At 35.9% G+C, this 18,298-nt stretch overlaps 2 pseudogenes; both read right to left on the bottom strand.

Moving 5' to 3' along the window:
* Positions 1 to 557: 557 nt before the first annotated feature.
* LOC112099545 lies at positions 558 to 4,940 on the bottom strand (annotated as a pseudogene).
* Positions 4,941 to 10,729: 5,789 nt separating this feature from the next.
* Positions 10,730 to 14,253, bottom strand: LOC18050322 (annotated as a pseudogene).
* Positions 14,254 to 18,298: the final 4,045 nt, after the last annotated feature.

The raw sequence follows: 18,298 nt of genomic DNA, 5'->3' as shown, positions 1-18,298 counted from the left end.
CTATTCAAGCAAAATCAATTATTCGGTCATTCAACATTGACCCATAAGTTGTAAGTCTATCTAATTCTAATTTTTATTTTTTTGATTAATCTTTTGTCTAGTTTTAAAATCTATAATTTTATCATGCATTCATGTTTGCTCTGTGTGTTGCAATATATGAATATTTTTGTTATTATTAAAAGATTTTAAGAGCAAATTAAGTAATAACCTAATCTTGTATATTAAAAAATATATTTTTACTTATATTGATAATGAAACTATCATATATTATTTTCAACTCATAAAATTTCATTGAGGAGTTTTCAACGAGAACAATTGTAATCAGTAAATTTATTATCAAGGAATATTATAGTTGTAATGTTATATATTGCTATCTAAATTTTTAGAAGTGTATTATACTTCAAATAGGGTTTCAATTAGATGCATGCAAACGCATTCTATAAGGAGCATGATTGTGCATGTAGCAAGCTCCCATTTGGAGTTTGTGGGGCCCACAACTCAGTTTTCGAATGAGAACTTACCACACGCACAATCACACCTTCGAGTCATGTTTGATTTTAAATGTGCCTCAGCTCGATCAAAATCTTGGGTATGTCCCTGGCTGCACAAGACAACAGTTCAAACACACACTAAGAATATGTAAATGAAAATTAAAAAGATCACTATTTATAGATAAATATGTATGAAAATTTAACTTGGCATACCAGCTATATAGTGGGCTGATAAATGTGCAGCATCAACAAGAGCACGATCCTGAATCCAAATACTATGGTGGCTCTCATACCGCTCCTTCAATCCTCAAAGGATGCTAATTATATCAGAACTAGGCTCAGCCACATAAACCTGTTGGAACCTTCTCTCAAATGCAGCATCTTTCTCCACATACTTCTTATACTCAGTGGGATGGCACCAATGCACCTAAGCTGACGTCTTGCAAGCCCAGGTTTCATGAGGTTAGCAGCATTCCTACTTGACCGCCATCTAGACCAGCTCCAAGAACAAGGTGAATTTCGTCAATAAACAAAATCACTTTCCTCTTGGCTTCTTTTGACTTCTTTCAAAATAACCTTTAACCTCTCCTCAAACTCTCTCCTATATGTGGTGCCTGCAAAGAGTCTCACACAGTAGGATTGCTAGGCCCATCTCCTCTCACAATTTTCTAGCCAATCCTTCAGCCACAGTAGTCTTACCTGTTGGGAAAATATGCTCTTTAAAAGCATATGTATTTATTTAATTGTAATAAATATTTTTTCTGATTAATAAAATTAATGAGGTATTTTATTCAAATATCTTAATTACATTAATATTTTTATTAAAGTTCATTTAATCATATTATATGTATTTATGTGATCACCATGTGGATTCACAGAAGACATAAATACAAGTTATCTTATGATTAAATAAATTTTATTCGCAGTTGATAAATAAAGTTGGGCACTTTATTTAGGTATAGACTGTAATAAATTCATTGAATGATTTGTCTTAATCATGTATGAATTTATTGATATACTACGACTACATTGAACATGATCACATATGAGATTCAATTAACTTTGTAATAATTGTCAGACTTATTAAATCTCATAGGCGTTGATTTTACTGTAATCTTAATCTAGAGTTAATTATGATTTCATGATTGTAATTGTTATTCCATTTGAGTTACTAATTGGGACGACACATCCTTGTGGTCAAGATTACCCGGTATCTTAGTGGGAGCAATTATGAGTATTGGAGTTATGGATTAACAATATAGAATTTGTACAACACATCTCTTGATGGGTTTTCGGCACTTGATCATAGAATTCTCTGGCCAGAGTGTGTCAACATATTTAGTATGTTGAAAATGATCATTAGAGAAAACCAGTAAGGATCAAGGAATAAGATGTTATTAAATTGATTTGACAGTTGAGATATCAATTTAATTAACGATGTGGTACAAAGGATTATGCAGTAAAGAAATCAATGTGGCTTGGGACGAATTATTATTCGAGCATACAATTATGGAAGTCAGTTTCAATCTTTTAGTGGAGTAGATTTGGAATTAAATAATTGGGCTAGTTTAATTACATGCCTAATTATTGTAGCTATTGTGTGTTCCCAAATGATCCCCGGGTTAGCTCATTTAATTGACTGCACCACTACTGGACTAATAAGCAAGATAACTAGTTATTTGGGTCAAAAGCCTAAATATATCATTTAGTGGGAGGCTCCATTTAATTAGCTTATGTGTAAGGAACCTTATGTTATTTTACATAGTGGGTCCCCTATTAAATGAAAAGTAACGTGAGTTTTATTTTGGGGCATTATTTGGAGCCTAGGGTTTTCACTAAAGGGAGATATAAAAGGCTTATTTTCTCTAAAGAAAAGGGAGAAGCCACTTTATACAAATCAGAGAAAAAGATTTTTCTCTCTATTGTTGAGAGAAAAATTTTCTCGTGCTAGTTGCTTTGGTAGTGATAAAGGCGCCCACACGTCAAGTGCAGATCGAACCTGAGTCATAACCTGGAAGATCATTGGAGACAATTCGTGATCTAACAAGCGTGGTGGTGACGGATCGTGATCTAACATGAGTGGTGGTGGCGGATCGTGATCTAGGAGCCTAAATCACTTTAGCGGAAAAAGCCAACTCGGATTTTCAAGGTACGATTTCTAGAATAAAAATTCTTATATATTATATGAGAGCAATCTTCAAAATGTTTTATAAAATTTAAAAACCTAACTTTTCCCCAACATTACCAACCCCCCGCTCTGTAATAAGAACAGGTTGTTTATAGTCCTCCTAGAGAGAATATGAACAGCCCTTCTAATCTCTTTATTGCAGCCAATGACAGGATCAAGCTTTCCTGCTTGCTCAACACGATCTCTTCCATAAGTCTCGAGAGCTTTAAAAGTAGTATCGCCAGATTTTTCCACCTCGGATTTCACTCTTGCTGCGACAACCCCAGCTTTCTTCAACAAATCCGCACTCTGGATATCCTCAAAGAGTCCTAGAATTAACTGATTAACAGCCAAATAAGTGTCTCCATTTGCCTTTTGTGTGATTTGGGCACATCTAATTACTTCTATTAAGTGTAGTACTGGCTGGGATATAACAACGGGGTGGAGTTTGAGATGGGAGTTTCTTTATAGCTTGATCGAACACTCGTTCTGTTGGCTGTTTTGCCACCAGCATTGTTGAATGCCAATGTAAAGATTACAGTGGGATCATATAATGGAGCAACTGCAGGGTGGAGAAGAGGGAACTGCACATGACCAGCGGTCTTTGCCAGGTTTATAGTTGCGGCATTAACCCCATTAGTCTTGTGGGTGAATTTTGTTGAAAAGTCGGCACAATTGTTGAAAAGTCAGCAACCAAAGTTAACTTTTCAACAAGCATGTAGCTGGCATGTAAGTTTGCCACAGCTACATGCAAGCTTGGATAAATGGGCAAAATATGTTGAAAAATTGGCCAAAGTTGTTAGCCTATATGGCTATAAATATTGATTTTGATGATAACAAACCACATGTATTTTAAAAGCTTTGATAATGTTTTTAAAGTTTCGGATTTGGACTTATTTGAAATTATTTAAATGGTTTTGGGGTCATTATATAATTTCACAAAGTTAGGGCAAAGTCATAATTTCAGAAAGTTTGGGGTTAACGAAGAATTATTTAGAAATTCTGAAATTGGACTTATTTGTAAATTTTCATAACGTTTTGGGCCATACTACAGTTTTATAAAGTTTTGGGGTCAAATTATAAATTTCGGGAAATGTTTTACTGTAGCAGTTACTATAGCAAGCGGCTTACCGGATACTGATAAACGGCAAGCCGGATACGGGGCAGTAAGCACCAGAACGAAAGCGGCTTACCGGATATGGTTAAACGGCAAGCCGGTTACGACAAAAAATGTGCATAACGGCTAGTTTTTGAGTTCAAACTATATAAACTCAAAACCAATTCATTTTTGGTAACTCAAGCAAGCATAAACAAGTGCACACAACTTATATTGAGCTTCAAATTCGAAAATCTTCATAGATTAAATATTCATTGAGCTATCATTTGTAAATCCACTCTTAAAGAGAGTTTTTGTTGTAATTTTCATTTCTCATCAAATTGTGAGAGTACAAGTGTGAGAAACACTTGGAGTGAAGAGATTGGAGAGATAATCTCTTGTTGTAAAGGTTCATTGACACCTTGAAGTCAATTGTAAACATTTGAAGCCTTGGAAAGGCTTGGATAGTGAAATCCTCAAGCCCGGTGTGCTTGGAGGCATGGACGTAGGCGGGGATTGCCGAACCACGTAAAAATCCTTGAGTTTGCTTTCTCTTCCCTTGCTATTTAATTATTGTGCTTTGATTGAACTTATTGCTTTCAATTTTTATTAAGACATTAGATTGCTTGTTGTGTGGATTTGTTAGTATAATTTTTAAAATTCCAATTCACCCCCCCTCTTGGGTTGCACACTCATATTTCAAAAGTTGTTACCGACCCTTGGAAATTTGAAAGGGGCTCAAGATTTTTGTTTTGAAAATGACAAACATGAATGGCAAGACTCAACTATAAATAGAGGAGCGATCGTAAGACTCAACTATAAATAGAGGAGCGATCGTTCATTGAAATCATCCCAAAAATTTATTAAGCTAATAAGTTTCTAACTATTCAATAGTCAATTTCATAACTTATAAAATTAATATCCTGCCATTTTATATCGATAATTTTGATGCAATAATTGGTTACTTATGGTGTGAAATTGTAATATTAATCAAGTTTAACTTGTTAATTGATTTCTGAAACTACAAGTGCGAAAATTAAATTGTGTTCCCATGCCATCATTCTCGGACATGTAAGACGCCCAATAAATAAATATATAATTGCTGCCTACGTCAATAATATACCTTTTTAATGCACAATAAGCAATCTGTAAATTTGCGAAGTAGCAGAATAACTAAACAATCCATTGCCCTCAATTATCCTCCGAAAAAAAAATTCACAGATTATAAGACCAAAAGTGTTCATATACTAACAAATTCAACCATTTTAACTCATTTCTAATCAAATTTTTTAAATTTTGATTGTAGACACACTCTCTCTGAGTCTTGCGGGTGAATTTTGTTGAAAAGTCGGCACAATTGTTGAAAAGTCAGCAACCAAAGCTAACTTTTCAACAAGCACGTAGCTGGCATGTAAGCTTGCCACAACTAGCATGCAAGCTTGGACAAATGGGCAAAATGTGTTAAAAAATTGGCCAAAGTTGGTACCGACCCTTGGAAATTTGAAAGGAGCTCAAGATTTTTGTTTTGAAAATGACAAACATTAATGGCAAGACTCAACTATAAATAGAGGAGTGATCGTTCATTGAAATCATCCCAAAAATTTATTAAGCTTATAAGTTTCTAACTATTAAATAATCAATTTCATAACTTATAAAATGAATATCCTGCCATTTTATATCGATAATTTTGATGCAATAATTGGTTACTTATGGTGTGAAATTATAATATTAATCAAGTTTAACTTGTTAATTGATTTCTGAAACTACAAGTGCGAAAATTAAATTGTGTTCCCATGCCATCATTCTCAGACATGTAGGACGCCCAATAAATAAATATATAATTGCTGCCTACGTCAATAATATACCTTTTTAATGCACAATAAGCAATCTGTAAATTTGCGAAGTAGCAGAATAACTAAACAATCCATTGCCCTTAATTATCCTCCGAAAAAAAAATAATTTCACAGATTATAAGACCAAAAGTGTTCATATACTAACAAATTCAACCATTTTAACTCATTTCTAATCAAATTTTTAAATTTTGATTGTAGACACACTCTCTCCGAGTCTTGTGGGTGAATTTTGTTGAAAAGTCGGCACAATTGTTGAAAAGTCAGCAACCAAAGCTAACTTTTCAACAAGCATGTGGCTGGCATGTAAGCTTGCCACAACTTGCATGCAAGCTTGGACAAATGGGCAAAATGTGTTGAAAAATTGGCCAAAGTTGGTACCGACCCTTGGAAATTTGAAAGGAACTCAAAATTTTTGTTTTGAAAATGACAAACATGAATGGCAAGACTCAACTATAAATAGAGGAGCGATCGTTCATTGAAATCATCCCAAAAATTTATTAAGCTAATAAGTTTCTAACTATTCAATAGTCAATTTCATAACTTATAAAATTAATATCCTGCCATTTTATATCGATAATTTTGATGCAATAATTGGTTACTTATGGTGTGAAATTGTAATATTAATCAAGTTTAACTTGTTAATTGATTTCTGAAACTACAAGTGCGAAAATTAAATTGTGTTCCCATGCCATCATTCTCGGACATGTAAGACGCCCAATAAATAAATATATAATTGCTGCCTACGTCAATAATATCCCTTTTTAATGCACAATAAGCAATCTGTAAATTTGCGAAGTAGCAGAATAACTAAACAATCCATTGCCCTTAATTATCCTCCGAAAAAAAAAATAATTTCACAGATTATAAGACCAAAAGTGTTCAAATACTAACAAATTCAACCATTTTAACTCATTTCTAATCAAATTTTTAAATTTTGATTGTAGACACACTCTCTCCGAGTCTTGTGGGTGAATTTTGTTGAAAAGTCAGCACAATTGTTGAAAAGTCAGCAACCAAAGCTAACTTTTCAACAAGCATGTGATTGGCATGTAAGCTTGCCACAGCTAGCATGCAAGTAAGGATGGCAAAATGTCGGGTCGGGCTCGGGCTTGGCCAAGCCCTACCCGACCCGATCAAAAAAAATTTAAAGCCCGACCCTAAAAAAGCTCGAACACTATTTAGTTAGGGTCGGGCCGAGCCCGGCCCGAATCGGGCCAACATCGGGTCGGGCCCAACCCGACCCTACCGAAATAATTAACCCCAAAATTTAATTCTTATTTTCCACCACCATTTCAACCAATTCGGCAATTACTCAACCATTTCAAACATAATCTAATCCACTTTCCACAACTATTTCAACCAATTCCACAACTATTTCAACCCCACACACAAATCAATTCCAAAATTCAACATGAAAAACACACAATGTAATAAAATTAAAAACACACAATGTAATTTCACAACTATTTTACCCATACACAATTTAATTCAAGAACCCAACATAAAAAATAAAAAACTCATGTCTTATATAAATAAAAATACAATGCAATTAAATTAAAAACACACAATATAATTTCACAACCATTTTAGTCATACACAATTCAATTCAACAACACAACATAAAAAAAAAAAAACTCATGTCTTATACAAATAAAAATACAATGCAATTAAATTAAAAACACACAATGTGTGATGTTGTGTGCGTGTGTTAACTTGTGTTAGTTTTTTTTTTTTAAACAGGGTCGGGTCGGGTCGGGCCGGCATTAAGCCCTACCCTAACCCTAAATTTGTTCGGACCTTAAAATCTTGGCCCTAACCCGACCCTAAACTTGAAAATTCGGGCCAAAGCCCTAAACATTAGGGTCAAGTCAATCGGGCCAAAAATCGGGTCGGGCTAAATTGCCAAGCCTGCATGCAAGCTTGGACAAATGGGCAAAATGTATTGAAAATTTTGTTGAAAAATCATGCACGTGGCATGCAAATTCAAGAAAGCATACAATTTTTCAAAGAGCTACCAAACATTTGAAGAAAAAAATGAAAAGTTGGCAAATTTGTCAAATTTGCCAAATTTACCAAATGGACACCATTGACATATTTGCATGGGTTGGGTGGAATAGTACTTGTGTTAGGTGGAATAGTACTAGATTCAAGCCTATAAATAGAGAGCATTTCTTCATTCCATTTCATCCCAAAATTGTTAAGCTTATAAGTTTCTAAGCTTTTGAGAGAAGTGAGAGAAGTTTGTCTGGGGAATTTATCTTTCCTGCAGAGTGTGAGAGTACTGGATATATTTGGGTTTCTGGGAAGTGAGATTCGTTACTCAAATATTTGTACTCTATTAATTGTTAAATAAACAATTATTCTTTGTTGCCTCCATGAATGTAGGTTTAATTACCGAATCACGTAATTCTTGTGTTCTTTATTTTTCTATAATTATTTAGTGTGCTTGATTCCGCATTCCGCGCACAATAAAATTGGCCAAGTTGGTACTGACCCTTGGAAATTTGAAAGGAGTTAAAGACTTTTGCTTTAAAAATGGCAAGCATGAATGACAAGGCTCAACTATAAATAGAGGAGCGATCATTCATTGAAATCATCCCAAAAATTTGTTAAGCTTATAAGTTTCTAAACTTTTGAGAGAAGTGACAGAAGTGTGCCTGAGAAATTTATCTTTCCTGCAGAGTGTGAAAATACTGGGTATATTTAGATTTTTGAGAAGTGAGATTCGTTACTCAAATATTTGTGCTCGATTAATTGTTAAATAAATAATTATTCTTTCTTGCATCCATGAATGTAGGTTTAATTACCGAACCACGTTAAATAATTGTGTCCTTTATTTTTCTGTAATTATTTGGTGCGCTTGATTTTACATTCCGCGCACAACAAATTTCTCATGATCCATATGTACTTTTTAGAGTATACACAATAACTGCAGCAAAGCGATTTAGATAAATTAGAAAAATCTCCATACCCAATTGAATAATGCAAACACTTAAACAAGAAAAGAGATTGTGAAGCATATATCATGTAAATTAAAACCAGTTATAATGTACCCTTAAGCAATTCATTGAATGAATACTATTTTTTCTCTTAAATTACTAAGCGAATGTCAAGATTCAAACTTTCCCGACACTGTTTCTTTTGCCTTTTTTCTCTACAACCAAACAGAGGACTTTTCCCGTGGTAAACGAAAACTTAGAAATAGAGACATAACTCCAGCACACACCCCTCCCCCCCCCGGCGGCCGGGCGCCAAAAAAATAAGGACTTTAAAAACAAATCACTGCTTCAATTGCATGCATGCATATAAAGACTTAGAAATGGAGACATAACCAAAAAAAAAAGAAAAAAAAACTTAGAAACAAATAACTTCTACAATGGCATTGATGATCATGCAAATACATCCAAACAACAGAAAGCAAAAGAGCAAGAGAAAAATTAGTTACCTTATTCACCAAACTTTCTTAGTGGGAAGTTGACAGAAATGCTGCAAATTGCTCGTGTTAGCTGATGTTTTTTGACTCGAGGATGATAAAGAGAGCAAGGGAGGGAGTCCTTTTGCTGTAAGCTACTAGAGTGTTTGTTTTTAATTTTGTGTGTGTGTGTGAGAGAGTTTTTTTCCTTTTTTTTTTTTTAAAGATATGGGGATTGGAATATGAATATAATAAATCTTTAAAAAATTAACGCACTCAGGATCAAAAATATTATTGTAATTCAACGAAAATCAATAAATGGATAATTAGTAAAATTTATTACTTATAAAGATATTTTCTTTGTTCAAACGATTTTGCCCGCAAAATCATAGGTTGTGGCCTTTGGCCTTGGGAACAACTTTTAAGAAATTCAAAAAACTCACAAAAAATTAAGACAACCTATCGGATTAGTGTGAAACTCTTTGGGAGGTATGCTAAAGTCCCGAAGCTCATTTTTCGAATGAAAACGGTGAAAATTAATTGCATAATTTACTTATACGCATTGACCATAAGCCACCAGCCAGTAAAAAACATAAGTTAACCGAGATTGTCCACTAGTGGAATATTAATCTATGGAGATTCATTTTAACTCTACTGAGCTTCCAAAACAATACCAAACACAGCTTTCTGGCTTAAATGAATTTACCAAAAAAGGCAAAGCTTTGCCATCAAAAGTCAAAACCAACAATGCCGAGGAACATAATAAGAAGCCCTTAAATTTAGAGGCAGCTAGCTCTGTGCCGCCATGTAAGAGCTAGCTCGAGATTATGCTGCCTCCAAAGGCAAAGGGATAGCCTCTTGAGTTTGGGATGAGATCGTTAACATCATAATGCTAGAGTGTCACATGCCTTGAGCTTGATGAAATTGTCTAAATCTTAAATTATCTGATTTACATTGCTCAAAGGAACATACGAGGAAGGTGCAAAGAACACCAAAACTGCAGGCTTTGCAATTCGTCCAGGTATCAAGTATTTGTGCACAAAGTCAATCATACAAGAAAGCACATTGCACAGAAAAAAATATTATCTAAGCAACAACATAAACAGAACAAGAAAATAATGCATTACAAAATTAATTACCTAGGATCATTTGCAGTTGGCATGACAAGTTACACAATAATTATCTCCTAAAACGGTTTTCAAGAGCAGAGTTAAATCAACAGTACATTTCATTGATTGCTAATACTGAACAAATATACTTTTGATTTCGTTAATACTAAACGAAATTACATTTTGTGGAAAGTGGAAGCCATCACTCCAAGCAGCTGCTTTCTTGCCCTTCTCTCTAAATCAAGTATTAAGTTGCAAATCAACACAATATTGAAACGACGATATTTGTTTGCTGAGAACAAACAAAGTTGGGAGAATGGTATTTTATTCATTAATTATGAAGGAACTCAGCCACCTCCTGAAGAGTTACGAGTCTCCTATTAAATTTAAAATGTAACAGACAACTTTCAGCAAAACAAAAAAGGGATTAGGTTCACTTCAAAAATACAACGAAGTTGACCAAAAATTCTAAAAGATGAAGCCAACTTCACAGGACAAAAATGCTTTCCTCACCACCTATTCAAACACTTTTAGAAGGACAGCAAATGCTCTCCTCAGTCCTCACAAACAATTTTAAAACAGATAATGTTAGGTGAACAATTTAGTCAATAACTATTACTTCAGCACCGACAGTTTCTTCAATCTTCATCTTCTTTAGAGCCCGTGTAGCATCACCTCGTGGTCCTTTGGAGATTTGAATCAGTAAATCAGATTCTTGTCCCGTGGCTGCACTGCCGTGCCCTTCATTCTTCTCCACCCGGTACACCAAATCGTCATCCGTTGGACTGGCGTCTATGCACACTGTTGAGTTCTCATCAATTTCTTGGTGAACAAGCATTCTTGATCGCTCGGTCACCACGTTCTTCTCCAGACATCTCCTAATAGGCCTTGCACCATAGACCTGAAAAAGAGGAGACACGATTCTTGTTACTGTTGTGTTGTATGAAAACAGACACCGAAAATGCAAAATGTAATGCTGCTTACTGGGTCATTACTCTTAGCCAATACAATATCCAATGCAACATCCGTTCCAGTCAATTTGACACCCTTCTCAACAAGGCGGGCCGCAACCCCGTCCATTTGCAACCTCGCCACCTTCCTTAGTTGGTCCTGTGAGAGAGGATCAAAGGCCACAATCTCATCAAGACGATTCAGCAGCTCTGGCCTAAAATGCTTCTTCACCTGTTTGGAAATATAGTTCAATTTAGCACTAGTCTAAATAAGTAAAATCTAAAAGAAAAAAAATAAGTAACTATGCAGAACACATTGACACAAGGCCATTCAACTTACCTCTTCCATTACTCGATCACGTGCAACTTGCATTGTGACCTTGCCTGTCAGTCCAGATAAAAGGTGCTCGGCTCCAAGATTTGAAGTCATGATAATAATTGGTTTCTTAAAATCAACGGTGCGGCCTTGGCCGTCGGTCAATCTTCCATCATCCAAAACTTGAAGCAGAGCATTAAACACATCAGTGTGAGCTTTCTCGACTTCATCAAACAACACGACACTGTAAGGTCTTCTCCTCACAGCCTCAGTGAGTTGTCCGCCGTTAGCATAACCAACATACCCAGGCGGAGCGCCAATTAATCTCGCTACGGAGTGCTTTTCCATTTACTCGGACATGTCCATTCTCACAAGTAGATTTTCATCATCGAATAGTTATTCAGCGAGAGCCTTGGCCAGTTCAGTCTTACCAACACCAGTAGGGCCCAAAAAAAGGAACGAGCCATTTGGTTGTTGTGGCCTACCCAACCCAACCCTCGACCTAAGAACTGATGCCACTACAGCATTAATTGCTTCATCTTGTCCAACAACTCTGTTACGCAGCTTCTCAGGTAGCCCTATCAATCTCTCCTTTTCATCGTGGCCAAGCCTTGTAACAGGAATGCCAGTCCATCGGCTCACAACTTCTGCTATTTGGTTTGGCCCAACCGTCTCTGTTAGCATGAAGTCTTTATCAGATTGGTTTCCTTCAAGTTTTGCTATGTCAGCTTTCACTTTTTTAATTGCCCCGCATCTCAAATCGGTAGCTCTGACCCAATCACATCTTTTTCTGGCCTCTTTTAATTCAGATAAGAACTTTTCTCTCTTCTGCTTAAGCGATCGAATTTTATTAATTCTTTTCTTTTCATTTTCATGCTTCGCCATTAGATGCTGAAGCTTGTCCGTCAACTCCACAAGTTCTCTCCCCACCTGAGACAATAATTACAAAGTTAGATACAGCTAATAATGGACAGAGTAAAGTTCAATTTAATCGTTCTTCAAACTCTTACTACCTACTTCAACAATCCGTGCTTCGCTAGCCTTATCATTCTCCTTCTCAAGCGCATGAAGTTCAATTTCTAATTGTATCCTCTCTTTCAAGATTATAAATTTCCTCAGGCCGACTGTTTAGCTGCACCTTCACATTCGCGCAGGCTTCATCTACCAAGTCAATTGCCTTTTCAGGAAGATAGCGCCCTGGACACATGAAATCAAGTAGATGTTAGCACAAGCCACTGAGATAGAAGAAATAGATATATAAATAGCACAAAAAGTTGATAACATTGTATTGAAAGGAACCCGGCATACCAGTTATATATCGGGCTGATAACTGTGCAGCAACAACGAGAGCACGATCCTGAATCTGAACACCATGGTGGCCCTCGTACCTCTCTTTCAATCCCCGCAGGATGCTAATTGTGTCAGGAATGCTAGGCTCGGACACATAAACTTGTTGGAACCCTCTCTCAAATGCGGCATCTTCCTTCACATTTTTTCTATACTCCTTAATAGTGGTAGCACCGATGCAGCTGAATTGACCTCTTGCAAGCATAGGCTTGAGGAGGTTAGAAGCATCCATATTTGTCCCACCTCCAAGAATAAGGCGAATTTCGTCAATAAACAAAATCACTGTTGATGCGAGATTCTGGTTTTCTTCTCGTCCACGACCAGAATCTCTCCTCAACTAACTCATCCACGACCAGGATTTCTCCTCGTAAGACTTCCTCTCCGCAGACTCCTGCGTACACAATAATAGGTCAGAGCACGCTGGGTGTTTTTCCGGTGTAAACTCTCCGACTCTCAAGTCAAAAACGTAGGTTTTGTCTTTCTAGGAAACACGGCCACTAATATTATGACTTTTTATGATCTCTCAATAGAAAGCTCTTTTCCGAAGTTCCAATCTCAAAAAGTCTAACCCATTTACCTTCATTGGTTACCTTTTTATAATCTTCCTTTGAATCCGGCCTTTCCTACGATCCACGTCCATTACCTCCCTCAACTCTCGGAAGTGGGTGCTTCATTATCGTAGTTGTGGCTGAGTGGACTTTGTGCCTTGATTCTCGGGCAGGAGTGCGCGTCTTGTCAACCGCCATTGACCGGGTCTACCCACTTTAACCTCTAGCAGGAATGGTCTTAAGCTCCTAGTAGGAGGCCGGCACCTGCTGTGGTCCCGTGGAGGGTGCATTCGTGAACGAGCAGAATATTCCTGTTTGTGGACACCTGCTACCAGACATTTGCTCATCTGCTCCATTATAAGGAGGCTGGCTCATCGTGAAGGGTGCATTCGTGAACGAGCAAAATATTCTTGTTCGTGAACACCTGCTACCAGACATCTGCTCATCTGCTCCATTATAAGGAGACTGGCTCATCGTCCGGGGCATGACTGGTCTTGTCGAAGTATATCCCCCAAACAATCACTTTGCCTTTAGCTTCTTCCACTTCTTTCAGAACGGCCTTTAAGTTGGAGACCGCGAACAGATTACTCAGATCCAATGCAATGAGCCTCACGCCAGCAAGGTTACTGGGCACATGTCCTCTCGCGATTCTCTGGGCCAATCCTTCTACCACAGCAGCCTTTCCAACCCCTGGCTCTCCAGTAAGAACATGGATGTTCTTAGTCCTCCGCGAGAGGATATGAACAACCCTTCTAATCTCTTCATCTCGACCAATGACGAGATCGAGCTTCCCTGCTTGTTGGACAAGGTTGAGAGCTGAATTGGTGCTCATAGCTTGGTTGAACCCAACTGTAGACTGTGCAGCATTTTTGCCACCGGCGAGATAAATAAGAAAAAGTCCCCACACCCAATGGACTAAAGAAATACTTAAAATAAGCAAAGGAGAACGTAAAACATATATCATCGTAATTAAACTATTTATGATGCTCCATTATTACGAGATCACAGAAATCCACAGCAACCAATGCCATTCAAAGAAGGTCTCATCAGCACCAGAATCCAAATAATGTATGTTTACGTACAGATAACCATAGAGCTTCATTAAACAAACCTCAGGAAAGACAAAACTCTCTCTCAAAAGAAATTTTTGAATTTTATTTGAAAATCAACAGACAACCAATGAGTGATCTATAGAACAAAAACATAGAGCATGGCAAAAGAAAGGGTGACCGTTAAACAAACGACCTATTCTATTTTTTACTTTTCTTTTTTTCGGGAAAAAAAAAGGCAAGCAAGTTCCATGTCAAGTTGACACTTAAATTAGTTTAAAATTTAAATTAGATTCAGGAGTCAAACTTTTACGACACTGCTTCTTTTCCCGGTCTTAATATTTTACAACCAAACAGAGAGTTTCCGAAATCAAAAAGACTCAGAAGAGACAGAGACATAACCAAAAGACTTAAAAACTCGTAGCTTGTTGACACGCATTCATTCATATGCAAAGCAACAACATAAAGTGAAAGAGCATGAGAAGGGAAGAAGATTTTTTATTACCATACTAACGAAAATTTCTTAATGGGAAGTTAACAGAACAGAATTACTCTTGTCGTGTTAATTTCTTTGCTACTCTGTACCTTTTTTTTTTTGTCTTCTTCGAGCTCTGTTTGTTGAGGGCGAGACGGAGAGAGTCTTTTTGTTCATTTCGAATTTCGAACTTTTTTGCTGCTATAAAAACTACTAGAGAACGCGCAGCAGTACAATAAAAAGATTTTCTATTTGGTTTAGGTTTGCTTTTCCGAGATTTAAAAGGAGAAAAACAAAGTGCTTTTGACAAAAACACATTGAATATTTCATCATTGTATATACAATTTTACTTCATTCTCCAGGTAACAATAATAATAATTTTATTATGAGTTTTATCAAGATTATGACCTTTTTTTTTCTCCAGGTAACATTGTTCGGGGAAAAAAAACATATTTGGTGGACTAATTTGCTGATAGGTAATGGTAAAAGAAGTACGTCTTAGGTTTTCTATGTGGACTTGGACAAGCGACAACACAAGATACAATTTTGTTGATAAAACAAAATTTCCAGAAATCAATCTATTCCCCTGTTCCCCTTCATTTATCCTTCCTTTCTTTCTTTTTTTTTTCCTTTATATTCTATATTCTCCGCTTCCTTAACTCATGTTTAGCATCTAGGTCTAGATACAATTTTTTAAGTATTGACTTTTTTCTTATTTAAATCGCGTATCTCCATCACTTTTAGCAATTTATCATTCAATGACCGAGTGAAAAGCGATTCAATGATCCAATTAGAATATTTCTTATTTTGTACATAAGCAAAGCATTCAAAGCCGCACTAACCTTACTTTTTCTACCCATCCAGAGGATCCCGTTGATATCATCGATCTCATAAGTATCATACCAAATCCCATCAACCGAATCACTTTTTCAAGAAATACGAGACATCTAAGTCATACAAGTAAAGAGATTTATTCACTGATAAGAAAAAGAAAAAAGGGGTACGGTGATTGGATTGATGATAAAATAGAATCCTAGGTCGCAAACAATGATTCGATTGATGATAAAGAAAGAGAATTCTTGGTTCAGTTCTTTGCCTTAACCTTAAAGACAAAAAAAAAAAAAAGATTGATCAAATTCTATCGAGTCTAACTCATAGTGATCATTTATCAAAGAATGACTCTGGTTGTCAAATAATTGAACAATCGGGAACAATTTACTTACGATACTTAGTTGACATTCATAAAAAGCATTTGATGAATTATAAATTCAATACATATTATTTAGTAGAAAGACGGATATTCCTTATTTATTATCAGACAATCACTTATTCATAAACTTCGTGTGGGGCTAATAGTTTTCATTTCCCATCTCATGGAAAACATTTTTCTTTTCGCCTAACCCTATCCCCCTCTAGGGGTATTTTAGTGATATTACTATTTATTTATAATATAAAGATAATTTTCTATTAATAATATATATTTCTATTACTTATTAGATAATTATATTATTTTTATCAGAAATCTATTAAATAGATTCGAATTATCTAATTTCGATTATTATTATTTTTTAATCTTATTTTTTTATAATAATATAATTTTTCGCTCTATCTAAGAATAGAATTTTAAATAATATAATTTTATTGTTTATTTTTCATTCTAGTTCCATAAATTTGACCCCTCCCACGAATTTTTGTGTTTTTTTATTTACATTTTGGAGACGTATAGTGAATACCTAAATCCATTAGTATAGAACATTTTCTTTTCCAAGTGAAATCCCCTAGTATATGAAGAAAAATCAAAACTAAAAAATTTGTGTCCCGCTTGATCATTATTCACTAAGAGCGAGAGGCTAGAAATCTCTCTTCGTTCGACAAAAAGAGAATGAATATTCATTTGATCTTGATCCTTGTGGAGTGAAAAAGGAACTACACTGGATCTACGTGAACCCCTCGACAATATCCATAAATGGCTTGTTTGTTTGGCAAGAGGTGGACTTTACTATATGTAAATTTGGGTGCTCTCTGAGGAACTTGGCAAAATAGCCCCGTAACTTCAGGAGAAGGGGTGCCTCCTCACAAAAGGGGTCACAGTGACCAGGCCCGGGCGACTGTTTACCAAAAACACGTCTCCACAAAAAACATATCTTTCTGTGGCATCGAACAACTAAAAGAAAGACCGATTCTTTGGGATCCTTCTTTTCTTCAAGCGGAACAAATAGAGATAGAATCAGACCGATTCCCTAAATGTCTTCCTAGATATTCCTTAATGTCTCGACTATTCACGAGACGTGAAAGGTAGATGAATAAGCATCTACTTTAACTTTTTTGGAAATGACGGAAAAAAATAATTATCTTTTTGCAACCGAAAAACTATCCTCTCATGAATTTTCTACACATTGGAATTACATTAATAAATATGGACAAAATTTTTTTCTCTTATCACAAACCGTATGATCTACACGATATATGTAGAAATGAACACCTTTGAGTAAGGAATCCCCGTTTTAATGATTCCCAATCCATATTATTGCTCATACTGAAACTTATTCATCAAAGAAACGACCAGAGCCGTTTTACAAACAAATTCTCATAGGTTGATGAAGCATATAGCCCTATGATTTCATCGACTAAGAAGGTTATTAAATAAATTGTAATTTCAATTGAAAAGACTGGAGCCATTTTACAAATAATTTCTCATGGGTTGATTAGTACTGCACTTTTTTTCTTGGCAGGGATTTGGGAAGGGATCATCGAAGTTTTGAAATGAATGGAAAGATAATATACTTTCATTAAGTGATTTATTAGATAATCGCAATCTGAGAATTTTAAATAGTATTCGAAATTCAGAAGAACTACATAGAGGGATCATTGAACAATTGGAAAAAGGCCAGCCCCGGTTATCAAAAATCAAAATAGAAGCAGATCAATTTCAAGTTAATGGATACTCTGAGATAGAACGAGAAAAATTAGGCTTTAAACTAAATAATTAAAATTATCTTTGAATTATAATTTAATTGACTGAATAATTATAGTTATTCTATTGACTAGGTCTAGCTATTATACTCTAAATGATTAATAGAATAAGGCCAAGCGACGGTTTGTTTTTGTAAGGAGAGTGGATCCTCCCGCGCGTTCTTGTTTAACGGTTCACTCCCGAGTGAATTTGTAATAAGTAGAAACTGGTCTTCCTCGGTCCTTTTGGAGTTCAATGCACCGTGTGTTCATTAATTTAATCATCAACCTCAATGTCAAATCTTGCCTCGATTTATTTGTTATCTTGACTGCAGATCAAATCAAGACTACCCATTTTGAGACTTGATGCGAGACAATCAAACCCAAACACAGACAATGCTGATAGACATCAGAATAAGCCCGTTAAACTTGAGAGGCCGCGCCATCCTCTCCCTTTTTCAGTTTCTTCTTTTCTTCGAACTTGGAAGTAACTCAGCCGACTCTTCGGAATGCGACTATGAGCATTCACCATC

This window comes from Citrus clementina, unplaced genomic scaffold, assembly GCF_000493195.1.
Source record: "Citrus clementina cultivar Clemenules unplaced genomic scaffold, Citrus_clementina_v1.0 scaffold_3, whole genome shotgun sequence".
Lineage (NCBI taxonomy): Eukaryota > Viridiplantae > Streptophyta > Magnoliopsida > Sapindales > Rutaceae > Citrus > Citrus x clementina.
The sequence above is the reverse complement of the archived record's forward strand: the minus strand, read 5'-3'. Positions and strand labels throughout refer to the sequence as shown.